At 38.7% G+C, this 18,432-nt stretch overlaps 1 pseudogene across 1 annotated transcript; it reads right to left on the reverse strand.

The window, feature by feature from the left end:
- Positions 1-420: 420 nt before the first annotated feature.
- Positions 421-1,374, reverse strand: Tmed2l1 (transmembrane p24 trafficking protein 2 like 1; annotated as a pseudogene). Its single transcript, XR_015672834.1, has one exon. The product of XR_015672834.1 is annotated as a transmembrane p24 trafficking protein 2 like 1, transcript variant X2 (transcript).
- Between the last annotated feature and the right edge of the window lie 17,058 nt (positions 1,375-18,432).

Consider the following 18,432-nt stretch of genomic DNA (forward strand, 5'->3'; position numbering starts at 1 on the left):
GACTCAGGGCCACCTTCGGCTTCAACTTTCTAATCTGGGATTTTGATATTTCTTCTGTTTTTGTTTTATTGGGAGGTTTCGGGGAAGTCTTGTGGGGGAGAGGATATGGGTAAAAATGTGTGCATCAGTGTATTAGTGTATGTTGGTGTGTGTGTGTGTGTGTGTGTGTGTGTGTGTGTGTGTGTGTGTGTGTGTATGTGTGTGTGTGTGTAGAGGTATGAGTGTGTATGTGTGCTGGGTCATGTACACGTGGAGGGATCAGTATATACATGTGTATTTATACAGGTGTATGTGTGTATATGTGGAGGTGTGGGTTTATGCCAAGGGTCAAACTCAGGTATTAATTTTCAGGTGGCATCTGCCATTTGTTTTGAGACAGAACCTGCCACTAGAATTTGGGGCTGTCTGACCAGGCTACGCTCATTGACTTTTTTTCTTCCTTCCTTCCTTCCTTTCTTTCTTTCTTTCTTTCTTTCTTTCTTTCTTTCTTTCTTTCTTTCTTTCTTTCTTTCTTTTCTTTCTTTTTGAAAGATGCATGGCCACTGCCAGCTCATTAATCATTTCTTCTAGCTTGTTCTGATGAGCTTCTGTCTCCATGTCTTGTCCTTTAGGAGCCTCCCCAATGTCAATGGTGAACATCACTATCTTTGGAGTCAGAGTGGACATCCTATTACTAAAGCAGAACTTGTATGTCCCATCCATGTGGGCTGCAAACGTGTACTTCCCTCTGGACTCCCGGTCTCCTCTATAGATTCCTTTATTATCTGGTCCTGTGATCTCCACGTCGATGTCCAGGAAACCACCCTCCGCCACCTCCGCCACCTCGAAGATGAGGCCCATCTTGGTGCCCGAGGTGACCCGCTTGAAGAAGCACTCCTTCGTGTGCGCGTCGATGCTGACGAAGTAGCCCGAGGCCGTGGCCAGCAGCGCTGCCAGCAGCACCAGCAGTTCTGCCAGCGTCACCATGATGCAGCACCGGCCGAAGCCGGGACGCAGACTGTGGCCTCCAGAGCCGCCGCCACCTCTGACGCCCGCTCATTGACTTTCAAGCCCCAAGAGTCTCTCTGTCTTCTCCTTCTCAGCATAGGAATTGCAAATAATCCTCATGGGGCTTGACACGGGATCTGGAAAGCAGTCACTACTGAACCCATTCCCCAGGCCTCCTCTGTCTTATGCAGCGCTCCACTTCCCTTCCACCATTTTCAAAACAAACATGCATCCAAAAATAAATGAAACAATACTTTTATGAATCTCTTAAATATGAAGCACACTCACTGAAAACTTCAGCAATAGGTGCTGATACACACACACGCACACACACACACACACACACACAAATATATACATATGATGACACACATTATCAGCACCCCTTTTCTGGTTCTGTCTTAGTCTTACTATGTTATCGAACTCACTCTCCAAGCCCCTCTCTACTCACTGCTCTTATCATGCAAAGCAACTGACCCATTTTTCTTGTTACCAGAACTTTTCCAACTTACTTCCTGTTTAGGAGACTATCAAGATCTTTTCCTAAATAAAAGCAATTTCTTCCCAAAGATTTTTGTTATTCGTTAATGAGATTTTCCCCTACTCACAAGACTATTAGTCAAACTGTTTGGAAGAGCATAAAAAGGATATAATCATATTGAGAAGACTTAAGTGGGCACGCAACATTTGGTAGGATTTTAAAGGATTAGGAAGTATCCTCAGGCTCATTCCAATGATGACATGGGTGTATCCTGAGCAGAGGAGATGTTATAGGAAAGAATGGAGTAATGTAAGAATACAGAGCAAAACAGTCTAGGGATCCCCTGATTACAGTCCCACGTCAGGTTAATAGAGTCCTGGTTGTGAACGAAGCAAAGTTTTGAGGTGGTTACTCCAAAATATTGTTCTTTGTTGTACAAGTCATCTGTATTTTTCAAATGTTAGTTCTAAACTAGGCTTTACAGCACATGCCTACAATCCCAACAGTTAGGAGGCTTAGACAAAAGGGTAATGAATTTAAGGGTAGCCTTGCATATATAAATATATGTATATGCATATATATAGCAAGGTCTTATATTTACAAAAAAACTGCTATAGAAGTTTAAACTGATTCAACATACAATAGGAGCTTAGTATGACAGGCACATAGGTAAGAACTGATGATAAGTGTTCAAAACACCAATATACTGGAAGAAAATAGAGCAGAGTTTCCTACCTAGAGTTTGAAAGAAAATAAACCATGTGTCGCCGAGTTTGCCTGAGAACATCCTGTCTTTGCAGAAATGAAGAGGGGTTGGTTAACTGGAAACTCTGTTCGCCTCTATCAACAGCAGACTTTGTCATCGGCATCAGTGTGCAATAACAAATGTTGTGTGCCATGGACACGATGCTGGGAAGTTCTCTCAGAGGAGAATGACATTGCTCAAGTCCAGATGCGCCGTATGATCACAGCTGTGGCAATGGCAAAGAGCACATGGACTCGAGAGCTATTTACGAGGTAGGAAGAACAGATGTTAGTAATTGAGTTCTTCAGAGAAGTGAGGATGAAAAGGGGACAAGTGAACTCGTCACAAGATGAGTTAGAGAGCGAAAACTTGTACCACGACCCACACATCACGGAGTAGAGACAAGTGTGGAGAACAGAGGCTGATGGAACCTGATCCTGGGACAAAGAGTTTTTTAGTCAATTCTGAGTTCCAGGTTGATACTTATTTGCTGTTCTGTCTCTACAGCACAGAGCTTCCCCTTGTTGTTCCCCCACTGAACATGAACTCAACAGTGTCAGCCCTCTCAAAAGGGGAGGCAGCAAGATAACGTAGGGTTTCCACCTCAAGCAGCCTAAGGATGTCTTTCATGGTTAGAGGGCTGGAACTGAGCAGTTCATGACACCACTGTTAAAAGTTGATGAGCCCAGCAAAGCAACACTCCCCAAACAAGTCTTAATACACAAATTGTTTAAGAAGCAAATGGTTTTCCAGGAGAGCAGATCTTGTCTCCAATTAATTGAAGTGTGGGAATTCTCTAGAACAAAGGGGAAAATTGTTAATTTTCACTATTTCTCCCCAAAGCGAAGTTTTTCTGGAATGATCTCAAAATTTAACTTGGCTTATCTATACGCCTGTGGTCATAGATTATCTCAACTGTCACTTTCAAATTGGTAAAATCTGCTATGTTTCCTACAATATACTTGGTGCACATCGGCTAGAATGAAGCTGATACATCAACTTCTAGCGCCTCCTCATCTCACCCTCAGAGCAATTGTGAGTAAAGGCATCTGTCTCTGCCCCACCCCATCTGACAGGCACAGATATTTTTGCACTAGGGTATTTAATAGAAACAGTAAATGCTTTGGAAATGCCATTTTGCATTGAGGACAGCAGGGAATTAAAGTGAACAGTCTGTGAGACCTGATAGATTTAACAGGCTATAAGTTCCCTCAAGAGAACCAGCCTAGTTCGCATCATCATCCATGCCCCAAAGCTCCCTATGGTCCTATCTGTGTTCTTAACAATCTTTATTTTTTTATATCCCATGAAGGAAATTGCAGGCATTTCCCACTTTCCTCAGACTTCTCAATGTACCTCCACTCTCTGCTCTGGATACCACTTCAATAATTAAAAAGGGTGAAATAAACTTGGACGTAAGTCTCTTTATTGATATTGTCTTCTCCTCTCTGGATTGGGGGAGAAATGTACTCCCTCCCTTACCTGACAATTATTCACCATATCCTGGTCTATCAGGGATCCTCAGTCTTTATCCTCTCAATGATGGGGAGATCCGTTTTTATTCACCTCTGCCTTTTGATTTTCCTGGAGCCTATTTGAAGTTCTTCTGCGCCCAATCGATAATCTTATTTCTTTAGCGCTAAAGCCCTCCTGTGGATTCAAGAACATTATTTTTCTTCTTATTTTCTATGCCTCCTTTTCATAATAGTTTCTGTATGTGTGGCTTTAAATATTATCTAGTAGTCTTGATTTTATGTGAGCCTGTGCAGGTCTCTCTAGAGATCTAATTTTATGTATTTCAGCATACACTGTCACTTCGTTGTCTAATCTTATATGAATTGTAATGTGTTTAAAATAGACCTAAAGACTCTTCCTTTGGGACCTGGCCCTTTTCTTATGTGTGTCATTTCTCCTAGTGCCTAGTGTCTTTCTCACTCCTCCTTTGCTCTAAAATGCCATAGTCAATAAACCACAACTCTTTAACTCCTCGGACTTTACATTCTAATATATCCTGTGTCTGAAGGTCGTTATTTATTTTCCTTTTCTGTTATCCGCGCTCATTTTGCATATGTTGCCAGAATATCTTTTCAATAACCAACCTTGTCCCTCCTGATCTGTTGAGTACATACCAACAGACCGGTGCTGTACCTCGGGATAACATGCACAGTTCACAGAGAACATTATTTTACTTACCCCTTCTGAATAATATCCTTTCAGTCACATCTTTATTTAACCTTTTTATGTATAGCATTCCCCCATGGCAGTACCTACTTCTGCTTCACTGTCATTACATTCCTCCAAATAAGATGAAATGGGTAGTAAACCCACGTCTCATACAAACATCAGGCCGGCAATAAAATATGGAGAAAAGAGTAAAAACTAAAACCCAGGATTCTGTAGTGTTTAAATGACCCTAACTTCAGAAGGAAAACTGTGGGCAGGTTTTATTGCTCAAGGAATCCACAGCTCTTTCACCCTATCCCACCTTCCACACTGACACCTCAACTAAAAAGTATTTTCTACATCTGATTCATCTTCCAGAAACCCTTGTTGAAATCACTATCTACCTTCTCTCTATCTTTACATTTGTGTATCTGTCAGTCTCAGGATCTTGACTATACTTCTGGACTACTTCTCAGTCCTTCTGAAGGCTTGGCTTTTAAACTATTACTTTTTTTTTGCTGCCAAACTATTACTTTTATGAAGTTCAGTGTGTGCTAACATTTTGATGTAAGAAGTCAAATATACTGAATAAAATACTTCAGAGTTGAAAGCCAGTCACCAGGAGCACTGACACATCTGAAAGCAGAGGTAAGCCCAATACTTCTGCTCTGAGCAAACCGCCTACAGGCCTCAGGGCACTCAAACCCAGGATCAGTCTGAGAGAGGACCCTGGAGTTTCTGCCTGCACCTGGAGCTGAACAGGACCCACAGATCTCAGGGGCCAAATCCCATGAGGGAGAGAGTTGCACTCTCAGAACGGCAGACATTCCTGAGAGCTCAGGGAAGACGTCCAATTCTGCTTATATTCATGGCCCAAGAGGAACCTGCCTAGTGCCCTCTGGGCACAGGAAGCTAGGAGCAGTGAGGGACAGGATCTTTCTGTTTTTTGCCTGTGCCCAGAGCTGAAAGCCAGTCAACAGAAGCACTGACACACTTGAGAACAGAGGTAAGACCAACTCTTCTGCTCTGAATGACCTGCCTGCTGGTTTCAGGACACACAAACCCAGAAGCAGTCTGGTACAGGACCCTTCCGGTTTCTGCCTGCTCCCAGAGCATAACCTGTCCCACAGTTCTCTGTTCCCAGATCTGGCTAGAAGAAAACAGGTCTACAGGAAGGCTGACACACAAGATTATAGGACGGTCAAGCCACTGTAAGAGACAGCAAGACAAGCAAACACCAGAGACAACCTGATGGCGAGAGGCAAGAACAGGAACCTAAGAAATAGAAACAAGATTACTTGGCATCATCAGTCCCCAGTTCTCCACAAAAGAAAATACTGGATATCCGAGCACACCAGAAAAGCAAGATTTAGCTGTAAAATCACAACTTATGATGATGATAGAGGACTTTAAGAAGGACATGAATAATGCCCTTAAAGAAATGCAGGACTACACACCTTAAGATGTAGAAGCCCATAAGGAGGAAATACAAAAATCCCTTTAAGAATTGCAGGAAAACACAAGGAAACAGGTAAAGGAATTTAAAAAAAAACCATCCAGGGTTTAAAAATGGAAAAGAAACAATAAAGAAATCAGAAATGGAGACAAACCTAAAGTTAGAAAACCTAGGAAAGAGATTAGGAGTCATAGATGCAAGCATTACTGAGAGACTACCAGAAATAGAAGAGAGAATCTCAGGAGTAGAAGATACACAGCGATCAAAGATAATGTAAAAGGCAAAAAGTTCTTAACCCAAAACATCCAGGTAATCTAGGACAAAATGAAAAGGTCAAAACTAAGGATAGTAGGTGTAGAAGAGAGAAAAGACTCCCAACTTAAAGGGCCAGTAAATATATTTAACATTATAGAAGAAAACTTGCCTAAAATAAAGAAAGAGATGCCCATAAACATACAAGAAGCCTACAGAACTCCAAATAGATTGGACCAGAAGAGAAATTCCTCCCATCACATAGTAGACAAAACATCAAATGCACAAAACAAAGAAAGAATATTAAAAGCAGTAAGGGAAAAGGGTAAAGTAAAATATAAAGGTAAACCTATCAGAATTACACCAAACTTTTCACCAGAAACTATGAAAGCCAGAAGATCCTGGGGAGATGCCATTCAAACCCTAAGACAACACAAATGCCAGCCTAGGCTACTGTATCTAGCAAAATTCTCAATATAGATGGAGAAACCAAGATATTTCATGACAAAACCAAATTTACACAATATCTTTCCACAAATCTTGCCCTACAAAGGATAATAGATGGCAAATTCCAACACAAGGAGGGAAAATACACCCTAGAAAAAGCAAGAAAGTAATCTTCTTCCAACAAACTCAGAAGAGAGACATACAAACATAATTCCATCTTTAACAAAAAAAGAAAAGAAAAGAAACAACATTCACTATTCCTTAATGTCTCTAAACATCAATGGACTCAATTCCCAAATAAGAAGACATAGACTAACAGATGTAAAGAGGACCCAGCATTTTGCTACATACAGGAAACACAACTCAGTGAAAAAGACAGACACTACCTCAGAATAAAAGGCTGGAAAATACCTTTTCAAGCAAATGGTACCAAGAAACGAGCTTGAGTAGCCATTCTAATGTCAAAGAAAATTGACTTTCAAACAAGAGTTATCAAAAAAATAACACTTCATATTCATCAAAGGAAAAATGCAACAAGATGAAAAATCAATTGAAAATAGCTATGCTCCAAATACAAGGGCACCTATATTCATAAAATAAACCTTACTAAAACTCAAAGCACAAATTGTACCTCACACAATAATAGTGGGAGATTTCAACACCCCAGTCTTATCAATGGACAGATCATGGAAACAGAAACTAAACAGAGACATAGAGAAACTAACAGAAGTTATGAGCCAAATGAATTTAACAGATATTTATAGAACATTTCATCCTAAAACAAAAGAATATACTTCTTAGCACCTCATGGTACCTTCTTCAAAAGTGATCACAAAACAGGCCTCAACAGACACAGAAGAGTGAAATAATCCCATGCATCCTATCAGATCACCATGGACTAAGGATGGTTTTCAATAACAACGAAAACCACAGAAAGCCCATATAAAAATGAAAGTTGAACAGTGCTCTATTCAATGATAACTTGTTCTACGAAGAAATAAAGAAAAAAAACTAAAGACCTTTTAGAATTTAATGAAAATCAAAGAACAACATACCCAAATTTATGGGAAACAATGAAAGCAGTGCTTAGAGGAAAACTCATAGCTCTTAGAATCTCCAAAAAGAAACAGAAGAGAGCATACATTAGCAGCTTGACAGTACAACTAAAAACTCTAGAACAAAAAGAAGCAAATACATCCAAGAGGAGTAAATGGCAGGAAATTATCAAACTCAGGGCTAAAATCAACCAAGTAGAAACAAAAAGAACTATACAAAGAATTGACAAAACCAGAAGCTGATTCTTTGAGAATATAAAAAAGATAAATAAAACCTTAACCTGACTAACCAGAGGGAACAGAAAGTTTATCCAAATTAACAAAATCAGAAAGGAAATGGGAGACAAAACAGAATCTGAGGAAATTTTTTAAAAAAATCATCAGATCCTACTACAAAAGCCTATAATCAACAAAACTTGAAATTCTGGATGAAATGGACAATTTTCTAGATAGGTACCAAGTACCAAAGTTAAATTAGGAACAGATAAACCATCTAAACACTCTCATAACTCCTAAAGAAATTGAAGTTATTAAACGTCTTCCAAACAAACAAACAAACAAACAAACAAAAAAAGTCCAAGACCAGATGAGTTTAGTGCAGAATTCTATTCAAAGCTTCATAGAAGACCTAATACCAATACTGTCCAAAATATTCTACAAAATACAAACAGAAGCACTACCCAATTCCTTCTATGAAGCCACAATTACACTTCTACCTAAACCACACAAAGACCCAACAAAGAAGGGTCTTTTGACCAATTTTCTTTATGAATATCAATGCAAAAAAAATCAATAAAATTCTCACAAATTGAATCCAAGAACACATCAAAATGATCATCCATCATGATCAAGTAGGCTTCATCCCAGGGATGCAGGGTTGGTACAATATATGGAAATCCATCAATGTAATCCACTGTGCAAACAAATGCAAGGAAAAAAACCACATGATCATCTAATTAGATGCTGAGAAAGCACTTGACAAAACTCAACACCTACATGTTAAAAGTCTTGGAAAGATCAGCAATTCAGGGCCCATAGCTAAACATAGTAAAAGCCATATACAGCAAACCAGTAATCAACATCAAAGTAAATGGAGAAAAATTAGAAGCAATTCCACTAAAATCACGGACTAGACAAAACAGGCCACTCTCTCCCTATCTATTCATATAGTACTCGAAGTCCTAGCCAGAGCAATCAGACCAAAAATGAATTCAAAGGGATTCAAACTAGAAAGGAAGAAGTCAAAATATCACTATTTGCAAATACTTACATGACCCCACAAGTTCCACTAAGCCTGATAACTTCAGCAAAATGGCTGGATATAAAATTAACTCAAGCATATCAGTAGCCTTCCTAAACTCAAAGGATAAACAGACTGAGAAAGAAATTAGGGAAATGACACCCTCCGAAATAGTCACAAATAACATAAAATACCTTGGTGACTCTAACCAAGCAAGTGAAAGATCTGTATGACAAGAACTTCAAGTCTCTGAAGAAAGAAATTGAAGAAGATCTCAGAAGATGGAAAGATCTTCCATGCTCATGGATTGGCATGATTAATATAATAAAAATGGCCATTTTGCCAAAAGCGATCTACAGATTCAATGCAATCCCCATCAAAATTCCAACTCAAGTTTTCATAGAGTTAGCAAGAGCAATTCGCAATTTCATCTGCAATAACAAAAAACCCAGGATAGCTAAAATTATCCTCGACAATAAAAGAACTTTTGGGGGAATCACCATCCCTGACCTCAAGCTGTGATACAGAGCAATAGTGATAAAAATTTTATGGTATTGGTACAGAGACAGGCAGGTGGATCAGTGGAAGAGAATTGAAGACCCAGAAATGAACCCACACACATATGGTCATTGATCTTTGACAAAGGAGCTAAAACTATCCAATGGAAAAAAGATAGCATTTTCAGCAAATGGTGCTGGTTCAACTGGAGATCAGCATGTAGAAGAATGCAGATCGATCCATGCTTATCACCCTGTACAAAGCTTAAGTACAAGTGGATCAAGGACCTCCACATCCAACCAGATAAACTGAAACTAATATAAAAAAATGGGGAAGAATCTCAATCACATAGACACTGGGGAAAATTTCCTGAACAAAACACCAATGGGTTATGCTCTAAGATCAAGAATTGACATGAGACCTCATAAAATTGCAAAGCTTCTGTAAGGCAAAGGCCACTGTCATTAAGACAAAACAGTAACCAACAGATTGGGAAAAGTTCTTTACCAATCCTACATTTGATAGAGGGCTAATACCCAATATATACAAAAACTCAAATAGTTAGACTCCAGAGAGCCAAATAACCCTATTAAAAATGGGCTAAACAAAGAATTCTCAGCTGAGGAATATTGAATGGTGAGAAACACCTAAACAAATGTTCAACATCTTTAGTCATCAGGGCAATGCAAATCAAAACAACCCTGAGATTCCACCTCACACCAGTCAGAATGGCTAAGATCAAAAACTCAGGCAACAGCAGATGCTGGCGAGGATGTGCAGAAAGAGGAACACTCCACCATTGTTGGTGGGATTGCAAACTGGTACAACCACTCTGGAAATCAGTCTGGAGTTTCCTGAGAAAATAGGGCATTGTACTATCTGAGGATCCAGCTATACCTCTCTTGGGCATATACCCAAAAGATGCCTCAACATATAAAAGAGACACGTGCTCCACTATGTTCATAGCAGCCTTATTTATAATAGCCAGAAGCTGGAAAGAACCCAGATGCCCTTCAACAGACGATTGGATTCAAAAAATGTGGTACATCTACACAATAGAGTACTACTCATTTATCAAAAACAAAGACTTCATGAAATTCATAAGAAAATGGATGGAACTAGAAAATAACATCCTGAGTGAAGTAACCCAATCACAGATAAACACACATAGTGTGCATTCCCTGATAAGTGGGTATTAGCCCAAAAGCTCTAATTATCCAAGATACAATCTACAGACTGTATGAAGCTCAAGAAGAAGGATGACCAAAGTGTGAATGCTTCAGTCCTTCTTAAAAAAGGGAACAAAAATATTGATAGGAGGGGATATGGAGGCAAAGTTTGGAGCAGAGACTGAAGGAATGGTCATTCAGAGACTGCCCCACCTGGGGATACAGACCCAATATATTCAGCCACCAAAACTAGATAATATCTATGAAGCCAAGAAGTGCATGGTGACAGGAGCCTGATATCACTGTCTCCTGAGAGGCTCTGCGAGAGCATGAGAAATGCAAATGCTAGCAGCAAAACATTGAACTGAGAATGGGGTCCCCATATGAGGAGTTAGAGAAAGGATTGAAGGAGCTGAAGGGGCTTGCATCCCCATAAGAACAACAATACCAACCAACCATAACTCACAGGGACTAAACCACTACCCAAAGAGTACACATGGACAGACCGCTGACTTCAGCTGCATATGTAGCAGAGGATGGCCTTGTTGGGAACCAGTGGGAGAAGAACTTTTTCATGCCAAGGCTGGACCCCCACCCCCACCCCCAGTATAGGAGAATGTCAAGACTGGAAGGGGGAGTGGTGGGGGAGGGTGTACACCCTCATAGAAGAAGGAGGATGGGGGATGGGATAGGAAGCTTCTGGATGGGAAACCAGGAAAGGGAATAACATTTAAAATGTAAATAAAAATGTCCAATTAAAAGATACTTAAACTTTCAACCTTTATTTTTCCCAACTCCCCACAATACAAGAAGACAACTATTTGCCATAGAGGCTCACCGTTGTACAGGTAAACTGCTTCCCCTATAGGTGAAATTACACAAACTGTCTACACACCTGAGCCATGCAGCAGACTCATACAACTTTCTCTTTCCTGGTAATTTCTTGTTTATCTGGAGTTAAAAACTTTATCATTTTGCCATTTGTTTGGTTTCTTAAATACTAAACCATATCTCAACCTTTCATTCTTTATTGAATGTCTAAAGCAAGACTTCTTAAACTTTTTCTACCTTGATACTCTACATAAAAATTTGGAAACTTTTATACAACTCAGGTATATGAATATATAAAGTGAGTAGTCAAACCAAACATTATATATATATATATGTATATATAGAGAGAGTTTTATGTATATATGTATGAAGTATAATTATATAAAACAAAATTATATATATGTATATGTATATGTATATATATATATATAATCTGTGGTTGTGGTTGATTTGAATGAAAATGGGCCACATCAGCTCATATATTTGAATGCTTAGTCATTAGGAAGTGGAATTATCTGGAAAGGATTAGGAGGTGTGGATTTGTTGGAGGAAATATGTCACTGGGGATTGACTTTGAGGGTTAAAAAATCTGGACTAACTCAAAAACTGTCTCTTTCTCTCTCTTCCTCCCTCCCTCCCCCCATCTCTCTCCTCCCTCCCTCCCTCTTTTCCCCCCTCCCTCATTTCCTCCCTCCTTTTTTCCCTCCCTCCTTTTCTTCCTCTCTTCCTCCTCTTCCTCCTTTTCATCCTCCTGTCTGTGGATCAGGGTGTGAAACCCTCAGCTACTGCACCAGTGCCATATCTGCTTTCTTCCTACCATGATGATCACGAATTAACCCCCTAACACTGTAAGCGAGTCCCCAGTTGAATTTCCTTTTTTAATATTGGAGCTGCCTTGGCCATGGTATCCGCTAAAACTCAGTGTAGCAATGCCTTTTAGTTCACAGCAATAGAACAGTAAGTTAGACACCTCTTACTAAAACAAATGAATATTTACCTAATAATGAGATGATGTGCTTGTTCATTAATACATAAAGAATTAAGCATTAGTTTAATATTAGTTATAAGACATCAAGCATCATCATTTTCCAGAACTTACTAGTACTGTGATTTTATTATCATCAATTCTAAGAATTCTGCTTGGCATTGGCATAAATACAAAGTGGCAGAAGCAAGATTAGAGTCATTAAACACATTAGAAATTCTATCCTAATCCCCAGTTAAAATTCATTGAACAGTAGTTTATAAAACTCAAGTCAGCAAGAGAAACAGGAATCTTACAAATCAATTATAACATAATACAATCTAAAAATATAATAATTTGATACTTTCATGCTAAGCAACAACAGTATGATGTGTCACTGCTTCCATAATAAAAAGATTATGTTTCCGTAAGAACAGAAACTTTTGCAGGTCCCGGACAATAAATAACTGCAGTTGCTAACATACAGTAGCCTTGAAATTTGCTATTGTTCTGGCAGCACTCATCCCCATGGCATAGTGTGGTGGGGCACACAGCTAACAATGGGAAGTTGTGTTTATCAGCAAGCCTGCAGGGAAGTCACCGAGTGTAACAAGGTTGTGCACTGCCAAAAATACCCTGAATCATTTTGCACTTGATTTTGAAAAATCTTTTAGTCATCATGCATTTCAAAACCTTTACTGCTACTAAAGTTTTCACAACACCCACATTCATTCTGTGACCCCATATGAGCCCTGACCAACACTTTTAAGAAGCCAGGATCTAAAGTTCTTTGCCAGTCTTCTAGCTTTTATATCTGCTTCATTAATTCAAATTCTTATGGCATTTTCCAACAAGCTTCATTCTACATGAGTTGCACCCCATTCTCAGTGTAGAATATTTTACCAAAGTCTCTTCTGTTACCATAGAAATTCCCTGTGTCTCTCCAGAATATACCCTGAGTACAGCTAAAAATAACCTGGGAGTATCAAAAACAAAACAAAACAAAAAAAACCCAAAAAACAAAAAACAAAACAAACAAACAAAAAAAAAAAAAACCTGTGGTCTAGCATCATCCCAGATCATTGAATTCAAATATTTCGTCATGTTCCTGCATTCATGGGCAGCTGCGGGTGAGAATCATTGTCTGCCCAAGCTCTTTTAGATTGCTTCAGCATTGGTGAGTACCTTCCCCAGAAGCTTCAACGACACATGCATAATATAGCAAAATCTCAGATTTGCATCCCAGAATACAATGCTGTCCTTTCTGTTTGTCTAAGAACTTTCCAACCTAAGAACTTTCCAAGTTACTGAGTTCAACAGAAATCTCTTTTTTCCTCAAAAATAAAGACATTTTTAAGGCATTCCTCCACTATGGTTTAGCTGAACACTGCTGTAGAGAGGCACGAAGCCATTTTGTTTTGTGATTTTTTTTTTTTACTATGAACTGCTTTTCTCAAAAGGTGTCCATAGACTCTTCCATTGTTTCTATATTCTGAGACCTTTTCATGATTGCCCTGGCCTCAAACTATCTTTATCCATTTTTTTCATGTGTTCATAGCCTTGTCTAATCTTGTAAACTGAATCTTTCATTTCAGAGAAACTTTTCTTAAACACCTCCACCCATGGCTTCATTCATTTGTGTTTGTTCTTCTCTAAAACTCACATATTTTGATGATCAGATGCTCTTACCTTTTTCTTTTTCCTAGTCCACTTTCAATTATTTTGGGTCATTGGGCATTCTGGATAGATAGCTCCACTCTAATTTAAATATTGCATCCCTGATCCCAGCTGCCTCAGAATGTGGCTAGTTTTGAAGACAGGATCTTTACAAAGGTAAGAAGTAAAATAGGTCATTAAGGGTGCACACTAGTTCAATAAGTCTAATGCTTTGATAAAAAAATAATTGATTTGGGCACAGGAACACATAGAGAAAAACAGTATGTGACCAGAGAGGTGGCCACCCACAGACCTCAGAATATGCCAGTCACACTGGTCTGTGAACCACATACTTCCAGACTCCAGGTTTGTGAGAAATTTGTGCTCCTTCGGCCACCCAGACTGTGGGTTCCTGGTGAGAGAACACGGTCGGGTTTACAGGAGATTTTCTCAGTTCTATTTTCCAATAGCTATCAAAGAGTCTTCTATAAATATTTGCTATCCCATTTCATAGCTTTAAGACTCCTCTTTTGTTCCCTAAATGATCCATTTGTAATAACATCTTGTTCATGCTTCAAGGACACAGTATCTTTTCCTCTTCTCCTGAGGAAAGAAGTACTTGGTACTTTTCCTTTCCAGGTTTCCGTATTTATGCAGTTTCCCTACTGTATGGGTGTCATTATCTTTCAGACTGGAGGTATGTTTTACTTATCTGTTTGCTCATATATATATAAGTAAGGCAATAAAAGAGGAGATTTGACGTCGGTGGGTGCTCAATGGGTTTTGTTGACTGATCTCATGCCCTTTGATCCTTAACTCAAAGGTTCGAGGCTGTGCTTATAGACAGAGTCTGACATGAATGTGTCTGTATTTTGTTTTGTTTTTCATTTGGATCCGTAATGCCTTTAAACTGGTATGTTGTTCTCAATTACCCACAAACATCACTGCTCCTGTTTGAATTCCTACCTACTGCTTTCATTAAATCAGTGAAACCTTTTCTCTTGAGCCTAAGTTTGAAGTCACAGCCTCTGGGGTGTGTTCCACAACACAGCTGGGGTCCAACTCTGTCTCCTTGGATATCAAGTTCCACTACCCTCTCAGTGCCTCTGCCTGGCTTCCTGTGGTAGCAGACTTGATGTATATGTGGAATTCCTGATAAAAAATGCACAGAGCAGGCAGAGATTGGGGCAGATTATAAAAAAATGAATATTTTAAACCTCAACATTTAAAGGGACAGCAGTTCAAGTAAGGAGGGAGATTATAATTTGATCTCCATGAATAACGAATTTTGAGTGTTTAATTGTTAAAAATCATTCACCATAGTTCTTCCTCTCAAAGGAAACACCATGTCATGCAGTGTGGCTTTAATAGACGTTCATATTATTTCAGAGACTACCATTTGTTTCTTGTGATGGAACATTTTTCAAGCAGAGACAAAATAAAAGGGAAAATAGAAACCAAGACATACTTCCGTGAAAGAGGAAGTATCTATGCATACAGATTCATTTGAATCACATGATCGTTTAGAAGACAGCCTGATAAAGCATTCATGTTGGTATATCTGCTAAGGCATCCACGAACAATAAATCATTCACAGCAAAAATTGTCAGAGCTGTTTTCAAAAGTCTAAGTCCTTGAGATGTTTGCTGTGTTTGGTCCAGTATAAGTGCTATTGCAAAGTACCCCGTATGAACACCTGGATTTCTGTCTGCCCATTTCTGGGAACACAAACTCTAGGAACACAGTCCTAGGTGCTATCCTTGTAGCATCCCATCTACAAGGGATTTTGTTTCTCCTTCTTACTCAGCTGCACATGCTGGCCCTATTAAACATGATTAGCTAACTCTTTGTTCCTATTAATCTTTCACTCCCTCGATGATTTGAGTACTGCGGGCTTTTAATTATTGAGAGAGCCCTGGGAGTTGCCAAATATAGACTCATTCATGTGAACAGTAAACAAACTATGTTTGGATTCTCGAAAATTTATGAGACTCGAAAGACCTTGGAAAACCAGATGGATTTCAAGAGCTCTGTCTCTAACTACTCCAAATAGACATTATGGTTGAGGGGCAGATAGGGGGGTAGACAGCCATCTAATAACTATTCCATACAAACTGTAGCCCTAGGGGATATTTATCTTTGCTATAAAAACCCCATCTGTGAAATGGGCAAAATAATTGCATCTACTTTAGAAGGCTTTTGTGAGAGCCCATCGAGATAATTCATTTGGCACGCCTTAACAAAAACAGCAAGGTTAAACCTGGCATCATACGAACTCATGAAAGACCAATTGTTCATTATTTAAGAAGCTAGTTAGACCTTCACAGTGGCCAACTATGATGCTGAAATATAATAGTTGAATTAAACTAGAAGTATTCAGAATTTGTATCTGAATAAATTATTTTAATATAACACTTGAAAACAATTATAAGAAAATTAAGCTTATAGATTCTGAATTTTTATTATTGTAGAAACTACTTTAAAAGTAGTCATGAAATCCTATATTCAAACCAGTTTTTCAAGAGTCCTTAGGGGCTGGCAAGATAACCCAGTGGGAAGACCCACTTGCTGCCGCTACTAATAAGTCCAGGTTGATCTTTGAGACCCACATATCTGGAAGGAGAAGACTGACTCCCACAAGTTGACATCTGACCTCCACACGAATGTTGTGGAACATGTGCACCCACCCACAAACATGTATGTACAATATAATTACATAAAATGTAATTTAAAAAATCTTTAGATTGAAAGAAAAACTTTAATTAAATGGGTTTCAAATTAAGTCCTCTACCCTTACCAACCATGGGGTTCATGGCTGTATGAAGAATCTATACTTTGCTAATAAAGACAAAGGCTATGAAATAAAGACATAAACTGCACAAAATAATGGAGCCAAAGGAGAATAGCTTCATCACTTTTATCTTTCTTTTCTGGGTCAAAATAAAGTGTTTTTCAGACAGGAATCTTTGATAAAATCCACTTTGTTTCACTTTCCACAAGGTCATTTTCTTTGGTCCAAGTAAGTTGATAAAGTCAACATACCAGTTATTACTGTTTCCTTAAGTCATTGTAGAAACTGGCTGGTTTAAAATTAATCTAGGATTGATAAGATGGCTCATGGGTAAAGATACTTGCCAGCAAGCCTGTCAACCCAAGTGCCAGCTACGTGGCTGAAGGAGAGACCTGAGTCCTGAAAGTTGTCCCCTGGTCACCTGCCCTCTGCATAGTGTGTGTGTATCTATCTATCTATCTATCTATCTATCTATCTATCTATCTATCTATCTATCTATCTATCTAGAGAGATTAGGCCAGGAAAGATGATTCAGTAATAGAGTTAAGAGCTGTTTGATCTTCCAGAAAAGCCAGGCTCAATTTCCAGCACCCACATGGCAGCACAGTCATTTGTAACTCCATTTCCAGATGATCCAGCATTCTCTTCTAGTCTCTGTGGGCACTGCACATATAGGGCACAAAGATATATTCAGGCAAAAATAATTGCACACACAAAATAAAAACATTTAAAAAATAAATCTTCATTAGCCTTTTTCTTATCATCATCTACAGATCATCGCTCCTGGATATTAATACATCAGGAAAAAATGAAACAACAAAAATTCATTTGAAGCATGGGGCTCATGTTATTATATATATATGTATATATATATACATTTTATTATATACATTGAATATACATTCAATATATGTATTTAAATGAACACTAACATATATAAACTCTATGCCACCCTATAATATGATGAACAAAACTATTTTGATTTCCTAATCCCAGACATTTCTAAAATCATTTGAGCCTGGAATCCATTTTCTCAGCACAATTTTATTGTCTTTAAAAAGTGCAGTGAATGAAATTGCTGTCTGGGGACACATGATTTACATGTGGTCAGGGCCTGTCTGACATGTTAAAACAGAGTGAGCACTACCAGGGCATGTAGAGCAATAGAACAGAGTGGACGACTCAACAATAAACCTGTAAGGTTCTACAGGATTCAATCAGAGACTACTTCCTGAACAGAACTCCCATAGTAGCACAAAAACAAATCTTAGGAATTAACAAATGGAATTAGATAAAATTAAAAGTCTCTGAGAAGCAAAGAAAACAATCACGAGAATGAAAGATAGCACAGAACAGGAAACAGATATCTTTGTCAACTATACATCAGACAGAGTATCAATATCTAGGATCAGTGAACTGCTACAAAACTTAAGCAGACCTGCAATATCATCCAGTCAATAAGAGAGCTAACAAATTCAACAGATGGATCTCAAAGAAAGAGATATGAATAGCCAATAAATACTTAAAAGACGGTCTGCAGTTTGGAGCCATCAAAGAGATGTAAATTAAAAAGTCATTGAGTTTCCATCTCTTATTGGTCAAAATGGCTAACACCAAGAAAACAAGCAACAAATCCTGGTAAGGGTGTGGGAAAATGGTACCCTTACATACTCTTGGTGCTAAGTAACTGGTGCAGC

Source organism: Rattus norvegicus, chromosome 2, assembly GCF_021556685.1.
Source record: "Rattus norvegicus strain SHRSP/BbbUtx chromosome 2, alternate assembly SHRSP_T2T, whole genome shotgun sequence".
NCBI classification, from domain to species: domain Eukaryota; kingdom Metazoa; phylum Chordata; class Mammalia; order Rodentia; family Muridae; genus Rattus; species Rattus norvegicus.